This window comes from Amia ocellicauda, unplaced genomic scaffold, assembly GCF_036373705.1.
Source record: "Amia ocellicauda isolate fAmiCal2 unplaced genomic scaffold, fAmiCal2.hap1 HAP1_SCAFFOLD_26, whole genome shotgun sequence".
Taxonomy (NCBI): domain Eukaryota; kingdom Metazoa; phylum Chordata; class Actinopteri; order Amiiformes; family Amiidae; genus Amia; species Amia ocellicauda.
The window spans coordinates 640,103-655,515 of record NW_027102823.1 but is presented as its reverse complement, the minus strand read 5'-3'; the positions used below and the strand labels follow the sequence as shown (position 1 = coordinate 655,515).

Below are 15,413 nucleotides of genomic sequence, written 5' to 3'. Positions count from 1 at the left end.
GAAATTGTACAGTGCAGAAGCTGGTTCGAGGATCTGCTGTCAAAATATCACTGACCTTTATGCGGCTGTTCATTTTCCTACAGGATTTGAAAGAGCAGTTGATCTAAGGTTGATTATACAGTATATGACCATGTTTGATTATAGGCATAGGGCTCCACTTAGGACAAGGCAAGAGCATGAGTTAAGTACAGCCTTATACTGCTAAACTGCACTGTGTTTTATACATGTCTTCATATGCTGGAAATTCATATTAAATTTGCACTATTTTCCTATGTTTTTATTTCATCAAAAACTATATGCCTTTAGTTGTATGTAGGGCATATATGATTAAAAATACATTAATATTATGCAATTTATATATGTGTTTTTTGCAGCATATATGTCCCTTACAATATTCTGTTTGAACATATAAGAATCACAGGTTTTTTTAGGAAAAGGAAAGGATACAAGTGCAGGCTTTAGAGTTGAAGCAGATAATCCAATAAGGGCAAAATGAGAGAGCATAAACAGGGACAGTCCAGGTCAAACGATCAAGCGAACAGGCTAGTAGGGAGATCCAAAAGGGGTAAACGAGAGAAGGAAGCAAGAGGTCAAAAATACATGGGAAGGCAATCAAGAAACAAGGCTTAGAATTGATCCAGAAGAGAATGCAAGACTTCACGATGAATCTAGAAAACAGAGGGGTACTGTGTACTGTGAAGGAGAGAGGGATTGAACGAGGTGAATGAAGGATTGACCAATGATAGGAGAGGAGGACAGAACAGGTGCACCTGGTAGGGAAGAATGTGGAAAGACTGGTTTGACTGGACAAAGGAAAAGAGAAGCACTAAACTAGTATTTGGGATAGGGAGACCTCTGGTGGTGAACTAAGGTAGAAGCAGGGGAGACCGTGACAGTCTCCAAGGTTCTCATCGTAAATAACAAACAGAAATCAAACTACCTTCTGCCCTGACCTTCTATCTTGACCTTATCTTTCTTAAGTATACAAGAGAGATTAACAGGTGTGAGAAAAGAATTTCTAACTTTCCTTCCACACATACATACATACATACATACATACATACATACATGCATACATACATACGGAAAATAAATAATAGAATTTTGAATCACAATAAGATGTAATGAAGTACAGAAAAAGAAAATGTAATAAAATGTGATCTTAAATACATACAAATAAAGAAAATTGGTTTACTATTTCCAGATTCCTTTTTTGAAATACAATGACATGCATTACAAATGAGTATTTACATTATATTTACAGCCGGTGCTCGTGTGTCACTGTGTCCCTCAGGCTGTGGTAGGCGCTGACATATTGGGCAGCCAGGGTGGCTGTGTGTCCCTCCCCCAGGAGGACTGACCGTTTTTCTTTTTTCTAAGTTTTGTCACAGGTTGGGTGGGCATCCATTATGTTGTTACAGAATGTGTCCCTTATTTTGGGCTAAAGCTTTCCGTGGAGGGGAACGTGGATCAGTTTGTACCATTTTTGGGAAGATCTGCCGTGTTGGGGCGGAGCTGTGATCCAGGTGAACAGCAGATCGGGCATAGGTGGGCATGTGGGCAGAGGAGTAGGAAGGCCGGTCAAGCAAATAAGCATGCTAAGGTACGCAGCAGCAGCAAGCAGCCCCCACAGCCAGCCAGCCAGCCAGTCTGGCTAGCAGTGACTGAGTGGTTGACAGACGGCAAGCAACGGAATGTACATGCTCTGTGATGTCATAGCAGTCAGCCGAGAGAGGCTCGTGATGTCATCGCTGAGCTGTCTGTCTGTCTGTCTGTCTCTCTCTCTCTCTTTCTCTCTGTTTCTCTCTCTCTCTCTCTCTCTCTCTCTCTCTCTCTCTCTTCCTCTCAATTCAATTCTTTTGTATAGTCAAAGCAATTGGACATACATACATATATATATATATATATATATATATATATATATATATATACATAGATACATACATCCATACATGCTAGAAAGTCATTACTATGTTATCTTAAAGGCTAACTAAGCAGAACATATATCATTATAGAACAGAGTTCATAGGTCAACACATGGTTTTAGGGAACAGGCACGTAGGTCATACCGTTTGACATTGTCTCCAAGGTTCTCATCGTAAATAACAAACAGAAATCAAACTATCTTCTGGGCTGACCTTCTAGCTTGACTGTATCTTTCTTAAGTATACAAGAGAGAAAAACATGTGTAAGAAAAGAATTTCTAATTTTCCTTCTACACATATATACATACATACATACATATGTAGCGTTATGTTGGGTGTATTTGGATAAGAGCATTTGGGCTCTGAGCTGAAGCACTGATCTAAAGAAGACCTCTCCCCCACCAAAGTTTTCAGATTTCCTTAGCTCATCAGCTTGGAACTGGTTTGCATCAAAGTGACAGTTTTGGGGAGGATGGCACCGAGAAGAGGCCAAATAGTTTGGAATCCTGCTATGAGATGTCTGGAGAAAGGGGCCTGTAGGTGATAAAAACTCTTTGAAGTGGATGAGAGCCGAAATCCCGACATAGAGCTACGAACCCAGGCCAACCGGCATTTCCAAAAGATGGCATGGATTGACATCAGTCATAAATAAAGCCCCCCTCCAATAGGGCACTGGGGGCTGAAACCGAAATCCAATCTCAAGAACTCAGGGACCAATCACCTACTGATCTGACAGACTATAAGGAACAGCGGACAGTCTTTTTCTCTCTCTCTCTCTCACCTGAACCAGTAACTCGCTGCCACAGCTCAACCTGTAGCTCTGTTGCCAGAACCGGAATCAGAAACCAACCAAGTCTTTGCCGGCAACAGGAGAGTTAAACTGGGAGAAGGAGATTGAGCCGTACGAAGAATTCTTTTAAAGGACTTTATTAAATAAAGAACTTTACAGACTGCGCTGCCCGCCTGTGCCCACCTGATCAGTGGAGTTTTACAGCTGGACAATTGACAAAGTCGACTGAATATGAAAGTGTCAGTCACTTAAATAGCTATTTGAGTCTTAAGAAACTTGACCCTTGGAACAAACAGGGCCTGCTTTCCTCAAAGACTTTGTCTTCAAGTAACTACGGTGGAATCCTGCTTACATAGAAGATTTTGTGCACAACCTTGGAGCCTTCAAACCAGTTGAAAATCTGTTTGGAAAAGACTCTACTTTCGCGAAACCCCAACTTCCAGGTGCATCGACTGAGTGGAAGTTCTTGGACAAAGCCGAACCGGACTGCCTTTGTTCCAAACCACACGGACCTCGTGCCGTGTGCTGTTATCTGAGCCCGAAGACAGAGAGGCCTCTCTGCGACGAAGTTCACATAAGTTTAACAGTTTGGAGTTTGTGATTCATGACATTTGAGAAATCAATTAGAAATGTTAATCTGTGATTCATAACTCTAGAATGTGTAATATCATTTAGTTTTCTTAAATATAAATGTGTGTTGCATTAAACTGTTTTGTTGATAATTTTAGAAATAAAATCTGTCAACGCCGAGAAATATCTTCTCATTCCTGTTTAACTGTTTAGTCTGAAATTGAAGTTAATAGACATTAGATTATTGGTGGCCCTGCCTATCCTTAATCATTGAATAATAATCAGTTAAGGGAAATTGTGGTAACAAATAGGATCTTTCTCTCCACCTAAACGTAAATGAGACTGATATATATATAACGAGAAGTTACCTGAGATAAATACTAACCTGCGTAGTTATTTAATGTCTGACTAATAATACTAACGAGACTCACCTTCGTCTTACTAACCGGTATTGTAGTCAATGTGTTTATAACCTTTTTTGTTTAACGATTTGTTAAACGGAATGTACGTGCTCTGTGATGTCATAGCAGTAAGCTGAGAGAGGCTCGTCATGTCATCGCTGAGCTGGCTGGCTGGCTGGCTGGCTCTCTGTGTGTGTGTGTGTGTGTGTGTGTGTGTGTGTGTCTCTCTGTCTGTCTGTCTGTCTCTCTCTCTCTCTCTTACTCTCTCTCTCTCCCTCTCAATTCAATTCATTTGTATTGTCAAAGCAATTGGAAATGCATACATACATACATACATATATATGGAAAATAAACAATATGTGTACATCTCTTTCTGCATTAGTGGTGCCCTCACAGATGTGCAAGTTACATGACAGACAGACAGACAGACAGACACACACACACTTTCACACACAGACAGACAGACACAGACACACACAGACACACACACACATACTTTGACAGACAGACACACGCATATTATGGGTCTTTGTTGGGTAGTGAAATGGGTAGCATCAGTCGCAGTGTGGGTAATGTCAGGGAGCCAATCATAGTCCCCGTTATTTGCATATCGTGGCGCAAAGCATTCTGGGAAAAGCAACTAAACACGTTTAGTCATGTATTTGTCCATAGTTTACACATGAGATGAAAGAGACAGTATGATGTATTGAGCACCTAGGATTCCTCATGTGAATGTGAGGGGCAGAGGAACCGGATCCCAAGTGTGCGTCCCAGGCGCTATAGGTTTCAAAGGATTCAGGGGAATAGGCACCCCACCCTGACTCATAAAGAAGACTGGATAGGGAGATATAAATAGCAATGGGGAGACTCTTGTACTTGGTGTGGCTCTATCCATATAGTGGGGCCAGCAGGTGTAGCAATAGAAGCTCTACCTGGGGAGACTGGATTTAGCATTTCCTCTCCATTTTGATAACTATCCATAATCATTTCTGCAAAATACTTCTATGATACCTATGTATGTTTTTTACTTGTACTATATTATACTATCAAGTATCAGTGTACACATACAATGTGACCTGTTACATTAATACAGAGGCCACGGAAGGCCAGATCAGTAATAGCCACTGTCCCCTGATATTACACTTTTTTACAATCACTTTGGCACTCATTTCAGAACCTTGATATCATTTTTCAAAACTCTAGACACAAAACTCACACCCGATGATCAAAATGCACATTTTTCAAAACTCTAACACTTGTTTACAATTGCTTGGATATAATACACATCAACCTCAGATCATATGATCATTGAACTAAAATGACACAACTTACATCAAAGTATTACCATTTCAAAATGCAATTCACACATTACATCTGAGATCACTGTCTATTCATTTCATTACAAAGATCTAACTATCAATTGATACAGCTGCTCAAAATGATAAGTGACTGTTGCATTACTCTTAATGCATAATTTTATGGAAACTGACAAACAATATTCCATGTTTCGATCATTAAAGTTTCAAGATAATGAGATCCATTGACACCAATAAACGAGGAGCATGAACCAGTTGGACTACATTATCTATGGATGTAATATTTCATCATCATTCATCATCATGTAGCACTTTTCCACACCATGTTTTCAGTGTGGAAGGAAAGTTAGAAATTCTTTCTCTAATACCTGTTTTTCTCTCTTGTATACTTAAGAAAGATAAGGTCAAGCTAGAAGGTCAGGCAAGAAGGTAGTTTGAGTTCTGTTTTTTATATACGATGAGAATCTAGGAGACAATGTCCAACAGTATGATTGAAGTGCCTGCTCCCTAATCCATGTGTTGATCTATGAACTCTGTCCTATAATGATATAAATTCTGCTTAGCTAACTTTTAAGCTAACATAGTAATGACTTTCTGATTATAACCAGCTCTTTGATTTTTGTGTAAAAAAGCTCTGACTGTTAAAATGAAGGCAGAGCGACTTTGGGATCTACTTGAGTCACTGTTCCTCTCCACGCTGCGTGTATTAAAGGCATTGCAACTAACGCTCCAACCTGGTTGAAGATGATTGTTCTTCCACATCAGATTTGACATTACTGTATGTATGCAGGCCCTTGTAATTGCTTTTACAATACTGCCAACTGGTTATTGATGATTGATTTCACATTGTGGTATGAGTATCGAGTGAAATGAGTGCTATCCACCCCAGCAACACAGTGATAACATGGAGCCGGCAGGTCATCCAGGTCACAATAGAGGTCAAGCAGTGGGAGGAGGAAGACGTGGTGGTCAAAGGAATGGAAGGGGACATGCACCCCTTCTGAGAGGTGGTCGTGGGCCTCGTCATAGAGGAGGGCTTAGGCCTCACCAGAGAGGCAGCCATGGGCCTCATTTGAGAGGTGTTGGTGGAACGTGGTAGAGGACAAGGCCACGGACCAGACAGCGGCAGCAACAGCAAATAGTGTCCAGTGAAATCCGAGAAATAGTTGTAGAGCATGTTGTAAATCATGGCATGACCATGACTGAGGCAGCTACAATGGTTCAATCCAACCTCAGAATCAACTCAGGATCAACTGTGGCCTCAATCATCAGAAATTTCCGTACTGAGAAGCGGCAAGTCTTCAGCATGCACTAAACATTAGGCTACTCTCAATTGTCAAATGACTGTATACTGCATACCAATGTGTAGCACAGAGTATAGTTCGCCTTTTGAAAGAAATGCAGACAGAGTGAAGCAGCTGATGACTGAGTATGTTCAGGTATGTTCAGTTTCAAGATGCCTCTTGTGAAAAATGGTTGTGAGAACCTGAACCTGAACACAGGGCTGATGGAAATTTAGAAGTACAGTAATCAATCCTTTGTTTTGCTTTTTACACTAAGCCAGGTGAGGAACACTGCAGTTGACATTTTACTGTAGTTTTGTTCTTTTTTGAAGCTAATTATTGTTACATGGATTCAAAGAAACCTATGGTGTGATTTGATTGTATTGCATCAATACATTTCAGATTTTGTTCAATGATTCCACTGTGTCTGTAGTATTCTCTCCACTAGTCCTTTTACAGTGATGTATTTATGTGTAGTACCATAATGAAACATGTATCACATATTTTGTACTACAATATTTAATGATTGTACGAACAACTACACAGTGAAAATATCGGTATCTTCTGTGTGGGTGATCTAAATAAATGTTACTGTGGTATTTCATAATAAATGAATTATTTGAACCAACAAGTCTGCAAGTGCAAGGTTTCTTTAAAGATATGAATGCACAATGCAATGTCTCGAACATTGGACAGCCTGTGTTACAAGTGATGACCGTTTTGAGTTTTGTGTCTAGAGTTTTGAAAAATGACATCAAGGTTCTGAAATTAGTGACAAAGTGATTGTAAAAAACTGTATATTCATCCTATTTAATGTGCTCTTTTAAAATGTACTTTTCTTTTTTATGTTGCCATTTCTGTTCTACCAATGTTTCAGTTGTTAGCCAAAGATTGACAGAGTACATCTCATACACACAGGCCAGACAGCAAGGATTTCTTTTTGAAATTCAATTACAAATGCTGCATGAACTCATCAATACGATTAGAGCTCCTGAAAGCAATATAACTAACTCACTCTACAGCATCTCATTAGCAGTGAAAAGAAACCAAGAAAGTTGGGACAGTCGACTGTTTACCACTATGTAACATCACCTTTTCTTTTAATAACACTTATTAAGCACTTGGGCACTGAAGACACCATTTGGTTAAGTTTAGCAAGCGGGATTTCCCCCCATTCATCCATTATGCATTTCCTCAGCTGCGCAACTGCACAGGGCCTTCGTTGTCTTAATTTGCACTTCATAGTGCGCCACACATACACAGACAGGTCAGGACTGCAGGCAGGCCATGCTAGCACCCGCACTCTCTGCCTACGCAACCATGCGCTTGTAATCTTGGCAGAATGTGGTTTGGCGTTATCCTGCTGAAAAATGCAGGGACGTCCCTGGAAAAGACGATGTCTGGATGGCAGCATATGTTGCTCCAAAATGTGTACATCTCTTTCTGCAAAAATGGTGCCCTCAGAGATGTGCGAGTTACATGACAGACAGACACTCATACACACTGTCACACCCACACACACACACACTTTCACAGACAGACACACGCACACACACTCACTTTCACACAGAGACAGACACACAAACACAGAGACAGACACACACACTTACAGACACACACACACACACACTCACTTTCACACAAAGACACACAAACACACACACTTTCACACAGACACACTCACACACACACACACATACATACATACATACATATATAAGGAAAAGAAACAATACATTTAAAAATCACAAAAAGATGTAATAAAGTACAGAAAATCTAAATGTAATAAAATGTGATCTTTAATACACACAAATATGTATGGCTGGTCGGATGCGTCTTGGACTCGGGTTCCTCTTCATTACGTATAATGCTTTTGCCTTTTGCTATAGCTTTCCGTGGAGGGGATCGTGGATCAGTTTGTACCATTCTTGGGAGGCTCTGCCTTGTTGGGGCGGAGCTGTGATCCAGGTGAACAGCAGATCGGGCATAGGTGGGCATGTGGGCGGAGGAGGAAGGCCGGTCAAGCAAATAAGCTTACTAAGGTACGCAGCAGCAGCAAGCAGCCCCCCCATCCAGTCAGCCAGCCAGTCGGGCTGGCAGTGACTGAGTGGTTGACAGACAGCAAGCAACGGAATGTACGTGCTCTGTGATGTCATAGGAGTCAGCTGAGAGAGATGTTTGTGATGTCATCGCTGAGCTGGCTGGCTGTGTGTGTCTTGCTGGCTGTGTGTGTGTGTGTGAGAGAGAGAGAGACTTTTTGACTTTCATCAGACTTCATTGTCTGTTTGCAACACGCAATAATTCATACAAAAGAAAATAAATAAATAAATAAAAAATAGTGTTCCCCTTTGTTTGTCTCCCCCCAACAAGCATTAACTCCGCCACTGATCTGTACACTTTTAAAGAAAGCAACCCAATACACACAACAAATCAACCATCAAATACTAAACCCTATAAATGAATTACATAATAAAAACCAACTCCCCGTCATACAATTCACAAAGGGCATCATTAATACACCAGACCTGTTCAAAACTCTCCAAATCATTCATCAGCCTGTAATAGTTAAACTCTAGTCTGACTCTGCACTAGACCAGCATGGCAAACACTCTCACTGCATCCTCACTGCCCTCACCACACACTCTGTTCTTCCTAGTCTTATAGATGGCCATTTTAGCCTGGCCCAGCAAGAAGTTTACCAGCTGGTCCACATGTTTGGTCTTTCTGGTGTATCTTGCCCCTAAAATAAAAACCTTTGTGTTAAAAATCAGGTTAAGATCAGTAAAAAGACGAGTTAAAAGACTAAAAATGGGTGACAACCGAGAGCAAGTGCTAATACAGTGAAACACGGTCTCTCTCTGAGCACAGAATGGCCAGGCGTCGGACACAGCAGGGTTAAGAACAGTAATAAAACAATTGACAGCAATAATGGTGTGTAACACCCTCCACTGCAGATTGCCAACTCTCTTATTGAGGGGGGCTTGTACAGGCTTCTCCAGGCGGGCGCAGTGTCTTCCCCCAGCCCCAGCCTGTAAAGTAATTTTAGGAATCACAAAGAAACAGTTGAAAGTGCTAAATAAGTATTTTGATGCACCATATTAATTTAGGAAATTTACATGTTGTTTTTCATCAGCTTCTGTATCTGATGGCTCCACATCACTGGCTGGATTGACAGCAACGACACTCTAAAAAAAGAAGTGTTAAGTTTGAGCATTCAGGACTTGTTTTGAAGATCCTGAATTTCACTGGTCCACAATTTATCTGTGAAACTATGGGTTAATCTCCATATACAAAATACTTTTCACACACACTTTAAATTTACAACTAAATTTACATGTTGATGTCTTTCGTCAGCTTCTGTATTTGATGGCTCAATATAACTGGTTGCATTAACAGCAACAGCACACTACAAGAAAATAACATTATATTTAAACATTCAGGACTGGTTTAGCATCACAACGAATATCCCTAGCCTTTGAGGTCGATTGTTATTGTGGTCTTCAAGACCAGTGCTTCTCAACCTTAGTCCTGGAGGAGGCCCACTGTCTGCTGATTTTCATTACAACAACATTGTAGGTTATATCAGTGACTGTGGTCCTAAAGTACCCCTATACCTGCTGTTTTTTTTCCAGTTGAGCTCTTAATTACCTAATTGGCTTAACTGAAGCCATTTAACCCTTTTCCCAGGTCTTTGGTTGTTGATGAGTTACAAAGAGCTGGATTGTGGCCCGCCATGACTGGAAGTGAAGAACACTCACTCTAGGCCTTTAACTTAATGTTCATATGTAGGGGCCTATCCATCTGATTTGTTTTTGCACATTTATTAACAGAAAAATTGATGGTATGTGAAATCATCTGAGCTGAAAAATATAATGTTCCACCAATAATAAAATAAATGTATTTATTAAAATTATAGAGATAATAGAATGTTCACAGATTATTAGTTCAGAAAACAAAATATTTTTTTATATCTTAAATAGAATTAACACTCAAATCAGTTGTAGGGTAAACAAGGTCTATTTTTTGGATTGATTTTATAATTATACATGTATGGCTGCATGAAGCTTACCTGAGAATCTGATATTTTAGTAACTTTGTTGCTTCTTGTTGGGTAGTCCACGTTTGCCGCCATTCTTTTTCTGTAAATGTAAATCAAAAGGCAATAATTACATACTGTAATTAAAATATAAAAAGTATAAACATTGTATTATTATTTTTTATCCTGTTTCTCCATCTCGATGCTGTTCTTTTTGGAATTGCATATCTAGGTTTACTTAAATACTGTTTATAAGATTGTAAACTCATCATCCAAATTTCTTCATTTGCCAAACTTTATGTAGTGCACTTGCAGTTTCAGAAGAAGAAAAAAAACTGTAACAGATGGGATATGTAGTACTTTATACTCGAGTGGTCTATGCGATTACACCCTGTTGGTGTTATTAAGAACGCCAAGTACCAGAATGCAGAGCGGGACTGTTTTTTGTGCCGTGACTTGTCAGGCGAAAAAGGCGCAGAAAAAACGGACGAGAAGGTGAAGGTAGTATGGCGGTGATGCACGCGTTGGTGAAGTTGGAAAGCGGGGTCGACAAAGACTCTTACAGCGTGATTCCCACTGCTTGCTTTCGCAATTTTGATTTATTCAGCATTGCTGATGATGACGAAGAGACGACTCGAAACTTCAGAGCAGAGTGGAGAGACACGAACAAACCTCCAAAAGGTGGATGGCCTGTCCATGAAGCGCAGATCATTATGACTGGTAACAATGTTTATTAAAAAAAAAAACATTAAAGTCTTTACATGCTATTTGATATATACAATCACAGTATATTTGAAATGAATGTTTAAGTTATTAATGTGTTGTACTTCTAACATACTCTTATAACATGATAGGTGGTGGTGAGGGCGCTAAAAACTCGTCATACTTGACTGGCATTTGTAAGAACGATTTATTGTGTGTTGTGCTTTACAATAAAATCCCCCAAATCACAAAATAAATTAAACCAGATATAATTTAACTTCAGTTTTGATTCAGTGTTGGCTGTTCATCTTAATTTGTATGGTCAAAGCACAGTATTTTTATGACAAATAAATATAATCCCCAAATATCTGTGGACATAATGCAGGGTTTTATTTATTTTATTTTTATTTTAGGAAAAGAAGGCGAACTAAGAAGAAAACTTAATGACCTAACAAAAATGCCCTGTCCTAAAATGAAGAGAGTACCTAAACCAAACAAAAAACTTCAAATTTCAGATGATAGTGACCTTGATGAACCACAGTTACCGGTGAGATAATTACTGCAAATATTAAATAAATGTATTGCAGGATTGTTTTTTTTAAATCATATTCATATATATATATATATATATTTTCATTTTAAACTCTGTTCCTCTCTGAATACAGCACAAAATAAGAAAGAAAACCGATGGAGCTTCAAGAATTAGATCCCGTCATATTCTACAGACATTTAAAGAGTCCAGTGAAGTTGAGCTACAGCAAAAAGTTAAGCAGCTCGAAAAGGAAAACACAAGACTTAAAAATGAAAACCAATGTCTTCGAAACCGTATGGTTGATGGTAAGTTTTTTTATTTATAGCAAATAATTCCTTACCTTGATAAATGTTATTCTTCAGTAATTTAGATTCCAGAGTAATGTATTATAGTTGATCATACTGAAGTAATCTAGAACCACAATACAGACTCTTAATGTGCACTGTCTAATAGTTTAATAATACTGATTATTAAATAAAGTTTTTTAACATAACTTCATAATCCTACATTAATGACTATATGCATTACATTAGACCTGGTAATTCTTGTATTTTATCTTTTTTATTTTTTTCGTAGCTAATGTTAATGACCCACAAAAAGGTCAGTTTGCCAATAACATAGAGCAAGTCTCTCAAGTATAATTGCAGGCATTGATGGTTTTGTTTTCACTTTGTATTAAATATATTACTAGAAATGATTATCATTTAATACTAAGGTTTTTTTCTCCAGAGATTCCAGACCTTTTGGACAATCTGAAAAAAATTGTAACAAAAGCCACATTTATCAGAGATGAAGACAAAAGTGTGTCAACATCAAGTGGTTCTGACAGCCCCACAGCAAATTGTTCTGAATCTGACAAAGAATCACCAAAACAGGTATAACACTCTTGGTCTACAATATTACAAAGACAAGGTAAATATATATATTGAAAACAAATATTGGTTGTAAACAATCTAATGATGCTACATTATCAGTTATATTCATAGTTATAGTTGATAATAAGAATGTAATTGAATTATGGGTGTCACAGATTCACTGACTTTATTATGTCTGTAAATTAATAAACTTAGAATTGAGACATACTGTGGTCTTTAATAACACATTTCTGTAACAAAATCACAGCCTTACTGATAATGTATTCCACTTAACATAATATAAGAATAGTTTGGGGATAAACTTGTTTTTTATTTACCATTGTCTTTTAGGTGGAAAAGTTCCCAGGCACTGGAGTTTACATTGACAAACTGTCCTGGATCCTTGCAGAGAGGTGCAGCACGAATATGTCATATGCAAGAACCCTGACGGTTGCTGACTTTGACTTTCCAACATTACTAAAGAGCAATCTTCGTGGTGGTGGCAGAAAGAGAGATCCAACTTCGGAGACATTAAGATCCTCATTGATGTTATTGAGGATCATATACAGCTGCCTTCGGAAGGACACGACGTGTTTCAGTTGCGGGGCTTTGCAGCCCAGCGGGACCCTCTTAATGCCGGACTTCAGCTGCCCGAGCCGGTGCGGATGAACGGAGGGACGTTAGACAGCGTTACCTGCCGGGCAGGAGCAGCGAGCGGCAACACCGGGGTGAAAGTGTCGTCTAACACTGTGCCATTAGCCACTAGTTGATTGACCAGATCAGTGGTTTTTAAGAAGATAACAATGGCAGCAGACTTGATATTTTCACACCCTGCTACCTCCCCAACCGCTAACACACACTGCTCTAGGGGGCAGAACTGCACCAGAGCGATCTTGACTCCATGGCGTCGGGTCAGTTTTTCAAAAGACGCATTCAGGGGGTCCGACCCCCCGACCCGGGAAGAACTACCGGTACTCCCCCCTCCCCTCCCCTGTTCCCCCACAATAAGAAAAGCACTGAAAACAGAAGACAAAATAAACAAACTGAAAAAAGTAAAGCAACAAAAAAACGCAGCCAAAGGACAGAGCTCTCAGCAGCACTCCCGCTCACTGCAGACCCCTCCCACACACTCCCAGCTGAGAGAGAGAGAGAGAGAGAGTTAGTGTCTGTCTCTCTCTCTCTCTCTCTCTCTCTCTCTCTGTAGATGCATCATAGGGAACATATGTAACAATCTCTCTTTTTGTTTACCAAAAATCAGAATGAACGTATTTCAAGTGGGTGTTGCCTTGGTTGGAAACGTTTTAAGATTATTTATGAAGTGTAAAGTGGATTTGTCTCAGTTCTCCGTAGTTTTCAATGTATGTGCCATTCAGTAGCGTTCATGTTACAGATGTGCCCTATGCAGTGGTAGGGTCAATAAAATGTCAGTAAAACTTTATTTTAGCAATTATGGAGGGGAAGAACTGCAAATAGAGGGTCCCCACTAATTATCTAACTTACCAACAACGTTTAAAATTAGGTCTTGCGAAGCTGCCAAATAATGCTGTATAATCGTAGCTTTGATAGCTTTGATTATATATATATATTTTCTCGTGAACCACAAATGCTATTTGCTTGATTTTTACAGAGTATGTTATAAATACCATTCTTATAAAGCCTGACAAATTGTATGCTGTAATTATGAATATTTTCTAATCATGTGTTTGTTTTTCCTAACATGTTACAAATGTTCCCTATGTGAAAGATGCATTATATCTTAATAACGTCTAAACAATTAAAGATCTGATGAGTCTCGATTTCAGAGTCAGAATTTGGCGTAAACAGAATGAGAACATGGATCCTTGTTACCACTGTGCAGGCTGGTGGTGGTGGTGTAATGGTGTGTGGGATGTTTTCTTGGCACACTTTAGGCCCCTTAGTGCCAATTGGGCATCGTTTAAATGCCATGGCCCATTGTTTCTGACCATGTCCATCCCTTTATGACCACCATGTACCCATCCTCTGATGGCTACTTCCAGCAGGATAATGCACCATGTCACAAAGGTCAAATCATTTCAAATTGTTTTCTTGAACATGACAATGAGTTCACTGTACTAAACTGGCCCCCACAGTCACCAGATCTCAAACCAATAGAGCATCTTTGGGATGTGGTGTGTAGCGTTATGTTGGGTGTATTTGGGCTCTGAGCTGAAGCACGGATCTAAAGAAGACCTCTCCCCCCCGAAAGTTATCAGATTTCCTTAGCTCATCAGCTTGGAACTGGTTTGCATCAAAGTGACAGTTTTGGGGAGGATGGCACCGAGAAGAGGCCAAATAGTTTGGAATTCTGCTATGAGATGTCTGGAGAAAGGGGCCTGTAGGTGATAAAAACTCTTTGAAGTGGATGAGAGCCGAAATCCCGACATAGAGCTACGAACCCAGGCCAACCGGCATTTCCAAAAGATGGCATGGATTGACATCAGTCATAAATCAAGCCCCCCTCCAATAGGACACTGGGGGCTGAAACCGAAATCCAATCTCAAGAACTCAGGAACCAATCACCTATTGATCTGACAGACTATAAAGGACAAACACGGCCTTTCTTTCTCTCTCTCTCTCACCTGAACCAGTAACTCGCTGCCACAGCTCAACCTGTAGCTCTGTTGCCAGAACCGGAACCAGAAACCAACCAAGTCTTTGCCGGCAACAGAAGAGTTAAACTGGGAGAAGGAGATTGAGCCATACGAAGAATTCTTTTAAAGGACTTTATTAAATAAAGAACTTTACAGACTGCGCTGCCCGCCTGTGCCCACCTGATCAGTGGAGTTTTACAGCTGGACAATTGACTAAGTCGACTGAATACGAAAGTGTCAGTCATTTAAATAGCTATTTGAGTCTTAAGAAACTTGACCCTTGGAACAAACAGGGCCCTGCTTTCCTCAAAGACTTCGTCTTCAAGTAACTACGGTGGAACCCTGCTTACAAAGAAGATTTTGTGCACAACCTTGGAGCCTTCAAACCAGTG

The 15,413-nt window shown here is 39.8% G+C and overlaps 1 non-coding gene across 1 annotated transcript; it reads left to right on the top strand.

Moving 5' to 3' along the window:
- The first annotated feature begins 8,124 nt into the window (after positions 1 to 8,124).
- LOC136726893 (U5 spliceosomal RNA) lies at positions 8,125 to 8,239 on the top strand. Its single transcript, XR_010808272.1, has one exon. It is a non-coding gene; the product is annotated as a U5 spliceosomal RNA (small nuclear RNA).
- The last annotated feature ends 7,174 nt before the right edge of the window (positions 8,240 to 15,413 follow it).